The following is a 9371-nucleotide window of genomic DNA, read 5'->3' as shown; positions in this document are numbered from 1 at the left end:
GGTGGGTGTCCTGGACTCTGAACTTCTTAAAGAAAAAGTGAGTGGGGTGGCACAGTAACTCAAACAATAGCCCAGGTATGATTCTCCCTGCTGGTCCAAAGAGGTTCTCACCTGCTCCTCCTGATGGAAGAAATGTCTGCAGACTTCTGTGAGGCGTCCTTTCCTGGCACTCCCTGTCAGGTTCCTACCTGCTCGTGGTTACTGCCTGTCACTAGGCACCACCAGGGACTCCACCAGTCCAGACCGTCTCTTTTTTATGTTTTCTCTCTCCGCTCTAGCATAGACCTCACCAGATCCCCCTGCTAGGCAGCACCACCAGTCACGTTCTATAACCCATATCCCCAGAGACTCTGCCTGAGTCTCTCTCAATCAGGTTACCTCTGTGACTGCGTGCTCAAGCTGTCCCACTCCCTTTGTATCAATGCAGATACATCTATTTCTGGTTTGCTCTGAATACTTGTGGTGTTATTCTTCCCTTCCCCGCTGCCACCATTTGTTACCCTTCAGCCTTGGTATTTACCTTACCCTCCCTTCTGGTCTATGAAACCCCAGCCAAGGATCAGGCCTTTGGTAAACCAAAAGTATTTATTAAATAACAAAGATAACAAAGATTACTTTAAAAGGCACTTAAGCATATGGTTACATCTATTCCTGAGGTACTGGTCTTAGTATTAATCCGAACTCCACACTCTCCTCTCATAAACCCACCAACGTCCACTCTCTCCAGCAATCCACTAACTTCCACCTCACATCCACTGTCCACAAACGTCCACCCAACTTCCACCCAGATTTACCTGACATCCTTCCATTTATACTCTCAGCCATTTTAAAACATTCAGCCAATCATCCAGCATTCTACTGCCCATTCACTCCCCCCTCCTCTTTCATTCTACTACCATGTATCTCCTATTCAAACAGCACTTACCATATATACACTAATATAGAGGAACATCACATTTCCCCCCCCCTTAAAACAACGGCAGAGTATTATTCCTGTTCCAGGATTTATACGTTGCGTTACCAATATAACAAGTCTATGGGGAAAATGTCTTTTTTGTTCCTTCGTCTGGGTCACGTCACTGCAGTCCCGGCCACTTGCCTGGAAAGTCCATCGGCCAGTACATTGTCCTTGCCTTTTATGAACTGGAAGTCCACTTGGTAGTCTTGTAGGGCCCAAGACCACCTCTGCAGCATAGTGTTATGGTTTTTCATAGTCTGTAACCATAACAAGGCCCGATGATCCATTGTTACTGTGAATCTTCGTCCCCACACGTATGGGCGCAACTTGTTCAGTCCCCACACGACCGCTAGGCACTCCTTTTGGACCGACGAATAATTCTTCTCCCTCGGCGTCAGCTTGCGACTCAGATACGCCACTGGATGTCTGGTGCCTTCTCTCTCCTGCAGCAAGACGACTCCCAGCGCGAGGTCTGACGCATCTGTAGCCATGATGAATGGTTGCTCATAGTCTGGTGCTATTAATATGGGTCCTTGGCACAAGGCTTGCTTCAGCAGATCAAAAGCCTTCTGACATTCATCCGTCCATACCACACGCTCAGAACACTTTTTCTTTGTCAATTCATGCAAGGGGGTTGCGATTTCCCCAAAATCTTTCACAAACTTTCTATAAAACCCAGCCACACCTAGAAATGCCCTAACTTGTTTTTTGGTTAAGGGGATAGGCCACACTTGTATTGCCTCCACCTTGCTCCATATTGACCTGCAGAAGTGCTGGTACAGCACCTCCCCAGATCCCCTCCTTGTATCCCCTCCTTTATGAAATTCGCCCAATCCACCCACCCTTGGGGTCCAGCTCCTGCTGAGGCTTTCTAGGGTCTCCAGTTAGCAGGGTCAGAAAGGATTTTTTCCTCTCGCATGGGGAGGGTTGTTCCTCCTTTCCCTCAGTGAACAGCTAGAACTATTACACATTACTTATAATTTTTCACAACTTTTGGAAGGAGTGGAAATGGCATTGGACAGGAGAATTAACATCACCTTGGAGGGCAGTTCATAGTATGGGCTTCTCTTGGTGACCCGATCTGAAGCCAACTAACCTCAGTTGATAGCGTGGCTCCAGATGACTGGAAAGCACCAGACTGGATCCATTTTACTCTTGCCAACTGCCCAGGTTCCCTCAATAGTCATTCTGAGGCAGTTGTCAATCAACAGACAGGTGGTTGAAGGAGACTTCGACCCTATGTCCAGTGCCATGCCGGCACAAATTAGTTGTGGTATTTCATAAGGTTGCATCCTGTTTCAACCCACACCTGTCTTTGGGTCTGCTGTTTTCCAAACCTGCCCCCCAGAGGGCAGCACAAGGCATATACCCCACAAATATGTTGGCAACCACAAGTCAGCCTTGGGACACATGATGTTCCATTTGATGAATCTTATATTCTTTGTGTGGGATCCCTAGGTGCAGAATGTTCCAGACGAAATTGGATTGTATTCTAGAACAGAATGTCAAAGCACATTCATCCATTGAGGACTAGCTTACAGAATATTAGAGGGAATCTCTTTCTAGAAATCGTGATGGCTCAATTCAATTTCAGCAACAATCCTGACAGGTACCTTGACACTGAAGGGAAATAATTGGGCTAAGCGCAGCTCAGGTCATAATAACTGAGGAAGGAGAGTTCAACCCAGATTTTTAATCCTTTTGAAAAGGATGCTGGAATTGAACTTTGAGACCTTATTCAAACAGTGACCAATCACTAAGACTTTACCTTTTTAGTGCTGAACTCCAAAAACTGTATCTTTCCTAAAATCACTTCTATCTTGAGCAATCCTCACCCAACCGGAATCTAAACCTGATTGCCCCAAAGGAGTAAAACATAAGAGGACCACAACAGATCATTTGGATGCAGATAGATGAGGTTTATTGTAGGGGAAAGAGGAGTGCAGGGAAGCCTTTCCATGTTGAGCAGCTTCAGAAAGGTGAACAATACATTTTGTGCAGAAGAGTGAAATGACAGATGAATGAGGAGTAAAATGAGACAAGGCATAAGTACACAGAGAATGACAGCTTCTCAGGAAAATGGAAGCATCATAAATCTTGCAGTCCTGAGGAATATTCAGAGATGCATCAAAGAATGAGCAGTGAATTTGGGATCCCTTGAATGTTGATCAAAGTGCCTTCAGGTTGCCTTGAAAGAAAGGAAGAAAAAACTCCATATCTAAGAGAATTGGAGGGAAACCTAACTGAAGCTTTGAGCAGGCAGGTGTAGGTATGAGTGTCAGAGGTGATGAGCAATCATGGATCCAGTGTGCTCTTGTTTCTCTGGATGGAGAGGCTCAACATGTCTGACACCAAAACCCATACAATCATCTGCTGTTAAACCATTTTGTGCAATCTGAGTGCCATTTTGTTCCATTCCTGTGATGATCATGCCCCCATTCAATGAAGGGGCCAGCTTATCCTGCACGCAGCGCAGGACCTGTCACCAGAGGAGATGTGAGCTTATTCCAGGATTACAAAAAAAGGAGTTTGGTTGCACTATGGGTGGCAAATGAATTTCAGATGAAGGATGAGGAACACTATGGCCTGAGAACCCTCCATATCTCTGGGCAGGATTGTTACTCAGGAGGAATAGGGATCTCCCAACATCCAAAATTGATACAGGGACTGCAACAGACAGGGGAGGATGTGGGGATGGTGGGTAGAGATGAGGAATATAAAAATGAAAGGGTGTTCACAATGGCCACGACTAGAGCATTTCCCTCACTCCAATGTTGATAGATGACCTTCCAGTCCAGAAGGAATCTGTGGGGAAAACAGAGTGGAATCATTTAGGCTGATTAATGTTTCTGTGCACTTGAATACTAGTTTACTTGTTAATTGTTTATTTGTTAAATTTACATCCTGCCCTTCCTCCCAGATAGAGCCCAGGGCTGCAAGCAAAACACTAAAAGCACCCTAAGACATCTTCATAACAAGCAAAAAAACTTTAAAACATATTAAAACAACATCTCTTTAAAAATACATTAAAATGAAACAGCTTTAAAAAGTACTAAAAAAGCAGATACGAGAAATAATCTCTTAGCAAGGCTGGGAACTTGGTAGATTGCAGGAGTTTATCCGTAGCTGCAGCCGCTCATGTAACAGGCATCCCAGCATGCAGTGCATCCCTGCCCTTTAGTTGAGTGGGTTTTGTTTTTTTTGCCTGCTGAATGTTGTACCGGTATTCCGGCATCGGTGCAGATACCAGCAACATTTCCCACACATACCCCTGTCTTGAAACAATGTAAAAAGTCAGTTCCTAAAGGGAGAGGGCTTTCATGGTGACAGGACGAGATCTTAGACCTCCTACACAGTGAGGAACAGTGTGCATAGATGAGGGACAAAAATAAGATGTGTGAAAGACAGTTGCGCAAAATGCCGGTATATCAGCTGAAAAAGCTGCTGTTCCTTAATGCAACGGGTAGTGCAGTGTGAAAGGGATTTTAGAAATTGGGACAGAAGTGCTACCTTTTAAATCCGTTAAACTAACGCAATCAGCCCCATGTGTGAAAGCAGCCTAGGATACCGTGTCTACGTAAGAGGCTTGTTGAAAGAGGAAGGTCTTCAGTAGGCACCAAAAAGATAACAGACATGGCATCTGTCTAACATTTAAGGGGAGGGTCGGTGCCACCACACTAAAAGTCAGCTCCCTATGTTGTGCGGAACAGACAGCAGCAAGGGGCAAGGCAAGATTATAAAGGATGAAGGAGCTCTTTGGCATTCACTGGATGGGGGTGTGGTGTGGTGGGGAGCAAGGAGGTAGACTGGTAAAGCACTGGAGCCTCTCTTTTCCTTCCTGTGCAAGGGTGCGAAGTATCACAGGAGTGGAATCTGGTGAAATTTCAGTGTGAGACCTGCACCGATACTCCTGGAGGGAAAAATGTAACACTTTGCGAGTCTGTACAACAGTATTCCTATGTGATGATGAAGCATTTGATGTGAAATGTGTGTTTTTTTCTATTAAGATCATGCCTCAGACATGTTTGCTATGTATATTTTTCCCCAGTAAAGCCAAGTTGCACATTGGTTGGGAACACTCTTCCATAAGTTGTTTGTACCTGTTTCCAATGTTGCGTGGCAACCATGCGGACAACCGCAGAAAAAGTCACAACATGGATTCAAATTAGAACTAGAAGTGGACTAGATCAGGCATGGTTCAGCACCCGTCTCCTTTGTCGACTGCTCCTGTAATAAGAGCAGGGTGATCTGGTCTCTCTTTTGAATGGCAGCACAATCCTCACAGGAAAGGGGGGGATTGTACTTAAAATGCATAAAATGGATTAATGGCTGATTAATGTATGGACCCAAAGATCAGAAATGCCTCTCTATCCAGACAAGCCAGAACTGACCGGATCAATGATTTTTCAGCACCTCTGACAGTCATGCCAAGACCTACCTGCTCAAGGCTCCTTATAGTTTCCCTTCCATCTTTCTTAGACCTGCACCTTTTCCAGGAGTGTAGCAAGACCATTTTCATTGGGTGAGCAGAGACAAAAAACGGGGGCGGGCAGAAGGGTTGGCCCATCGGTCACTATAAAAGAGGAAAAAGCTTTTTTGGGGAAAAGCTGTTCATAGACAATGAGAAAAATACACCCCTGATTTAAGCACTACGACTTGTGAAGTTTACAAAAAAGCAAATCAACTTACCAATTTTATCCTCACCTGCCCAAAGAAGTTTCTATTTGGTGAATTGGTTGAATTGGTTGAAGTTTAAACAGTTGTTATATTTTAATAAATATAACATTGTTCCATCTTTGTCACGAGTCTTCTTTTGGTGTGGTGGCAATTTCTGTTTGGCAGAAAAGCCCTGAGCCAGCCTGCTAACGCTGCCTCTGATGGCAATGCCACACACCCTAAACCTCACACACCCTATTTCGGTAGTACATAAGTTCGCATGAGATGTTAGATAAGATTAATTGTTTATGATGATTATTTGCATAGTTGGTAGCAGGTCAAAAACTGTAGGAACTAAGGCTCTAGCCATATTATACGTTTCAAAACCACTTTGAAATAGAACCAGCCTGAAAGGATGGAAAGGGGATATTTTTAACTGTTTTAACAAACTAAGGAAGAAATGCCTCCCAGACATATGTGCTTGCACACACACACAATATGCCAGCTCCCCATTGCCTGGGCTAAGTTAGTAAGATCTCATTAGGCTTCCTGGGACAAACAGCTCACTCACCTCTCTGCTTCTTCTCACGTCCTGTCCTGGATTAGGCTAGGCTGCTGTACAGTCTTATGCCCCAAAGCCTAGGCACACCCGTCAAATGAATGAATAAGACCACCACCTACAGGCTGAGCACTACAGAAGACGGGGACACGCTCTACAGTGCACAGCAATACTGTCCTTCCTGCCTTCCCTTCCTCCAATTGCAAACTCTTAGGTTTGCCAGCTCCCTCTCCCATCCACCAAGACTTCTGTTCACTTCACTCAAACCCTTAACTCTTGTATTTGATGCGGTCACATTCACTTGGTAACGTTGCCCTGACCCTCTCTTTGGATGGCTAAACTGTATTTCCAAAAGCTCAGCTGAACTTTTAAGTTACTGCAATGCTAGAAATTTGGGGACTGAAGGAAAATTTCACTGGGGGGTAGAATTATCATTGGGGGGAAATGACCTCATTCCCCCCCCCCAGTTGCTACACCCTTGACCTTTTTGCTTATTCTGTCAAGGCAACCTGAATGCACTTTCAACAGAATTTGAGGGATAGCAAAGAGTGAATGACATATGCTTGTCAAAGAGGGACCGGCTCATCCTGCACGCAGCACAGCACTTGTCACCAGAGGAGATGAGAGCTAGTTCTGGAACTGTAAATAAAGGAGTTTGGTTGCATCAGTGATGACGACTGACCGTTAGATAAAGGATGAAAAAGGCCAAAAGCAGAGACTGCTCCATATCTCTGGGCAGGGTTGTTTCTCAGAGGGCCTTCATATCTTCTGGATGCCCATATTGGTCCGTGGACGGTAATATTAAAGGGAATTGGGTTGATCCTCACCACGTTTGGTGGGGTATACATAGATGGCATTCCACAGGTGGACATAGTAGTGAGACAGGTATAAATCTGTAGAGGGGAAAATAGTGGAATCATACAGGCTGATGAATCCTGATGTGCACTAGGATCCGACAGTGCCTTAGCCCTCCCCCGCACTCTCCTACCACCTTGTGCCCTCATGCCCTACTTTTTTTTGAGGGGAAGGGATGTTTACAACATTTTCATTTCTGATGCTCAGTCGTTTGGCATGTTGTGCAGTGTTAGGGTTCCTTTGCTCAGATAAGTGTTAAGTTTTGGTCCTCTGAGTTTCTCATTTTTCCAACCTTACATTTAGTTCTCAACATTTTTGCAGCAATTTTCCATTTCTTAAAAAGAAAAGTCCTCATGGAAATTCTCCTGTATATTATGGCAAGGGGAGAGGGTGCAGTACATACCTGCCTCACAACACACATGCTCCAATGGTGATTTCTACTGCTCCTCTTTCCATTCACCTTGGGCATGCCTACGAACTCACTTCTCTTCCTCTGATTTTCTTGCTTCCCTCCACCTACCCTTTGGCCAGTTCCCTCCCCTCCAGCGCCTGCTCTGGAAATCCGCATTCTCCGGAAGCCGATTCAGAAATGACTTTTTGCAGAACCATTGGCTGTGTGTTCATCAGCTGTGGCTAATAATGTGAATCTCATCTGGTGTTCATTGTAGCTGCAAGAACACGGTGTCTAAATGTCCCTATATTAAATTCAATGGAGCTTACTCCAGGGTTGAATGGGTTTCAGATTGCATCTTGAGGCAGTGTACAAAGCCGTCTGCTTAATATTGGAAGGGGAGGGAGAGATCAAACAGCTCAATTGTGCTAAATATTGAAAAGCCTTTTCTAAGATACGATTAGATGTATTGCCTTCAGAAGTTATGGATGGTCGACTACTTAAAATACCTTATAAAGAACGTGTATGTCTTTGCGGCGAAGATGCAGTGGAGAACAATGTACACATATTTCTCCACTGCCCTCTCTACAAGATTTTAAGACAAGAAATTATTACTCCTTTGTTAGCGATCATTCCTTATAAATCTGAATCTGATCAGATGGAATATCTCCTTGGGGATACGTCCTCTAAAATAACGAACCAAGTAGCAAAATTTAGTGTAGCCGTACAAAACTTACGATCTGATATCATAAAAACCTTTCTCACTGAAAACAAAAAATCATAATCTGATATATTGGTTGATATTTAGTGTTAAATATGGTGATTCCTTAATAAATAATAGAGCTCCACATAATAGGTTATAGTTAATCCTTGGATGTTATGTTATGTTATTTAATGATTAATAAACAAATTAATAAATGGTTATTAATACAGTTACTTAAGGTTTAACTTTGATTTTATAGAAACCAATTAACAAATCAAAGTCTTTTAATGTTTTATACCTTTTTATTCATTAATGTTCAAATTTAAAACTGTGTATTAACTAAAATGCCATATAGCATATTGCTACATGTATGTTTTATTTTACTATGTTTTAAGCTGACCTATTGGTCGAATAAAGAATGAATGAATGAATGAATGAACCATCAACTAAAAAACCAAAAAACCTATATCAGATTAAAACTCAAGGTACCACTGTAGATGTCATTCTAATGGCATCTGCTAAACATTTTGCAGGCACTTCTGACACCTCTCCTCTTGGTCTGCAACACAAAAAGACACATACAAGTTAGTTGAAGGCCCTGGGAAAGATGACAACAATGGAGTAATCAGCTCACTTCTCAAAACTTTCTAGGAAGAGCAGAATAGCATTGCATGGGCTCCTGTTTCAACACTACCATCTCCACATAGGCATACACAATTTTGCACTGGAATTCTTTTAAAATGCCCTTTTACTATGGCTGACGGTAGTATATTCAATCTTGCTCTAGGAAAAGCTCTTCTATATTTAAGAATTATTAGATTTTGTAAATAGGGTGCCAGTGAATTCAGATGACTGAGCAGAAAACTGTTACACTATGGGCAGAATTTTCTTATAGCAGCCAAATTGCTTTGTTGTTCAATGTCATAGAGGCGCAGTTTAATTAGAACTCTTGCTTTGTTAGCCCCTTAGATTGCTGTGGTGATAAACCATACGAGGAGTGCCTTAAGGAGACGCCAAGTATATCTGCACTCTGCAGAAACATGGACCAGGAAAGGGCTGAGTTGGCAAACGCCACACCCTCCACGTGAAACTTTGCGGTCATCCAGCAGTTGTTATGGCTCTGAAGCAGCAAGGACAACATGAATGATGCTCAAAAGTAATTGACGAGAACGCCGCCCAAAATGAAATAGAACACAAAAGGTACTTATCTCTTAGATCAAAATCAAAGGGAATGTTCTTGGAGCCCAAT

The sequence above is a fragment of the Rhineura floridana genome, chromosome 3 (assembly GCF_030035675.1).
Source record: "Rhineura floridana isolate rRhiFlo1 chromosome 3, rRhiFlo1.hap2, whole genome shotgun sequence".
Lineage (NCBI taxonomy): Eukaryota > Metazoa > Chordata > Lepidosauria > Squamata > Rhineuridae > Rhineura > Rhineura floridana.
Note: the sequence above shows the minus strand (reverse complement) of the source record.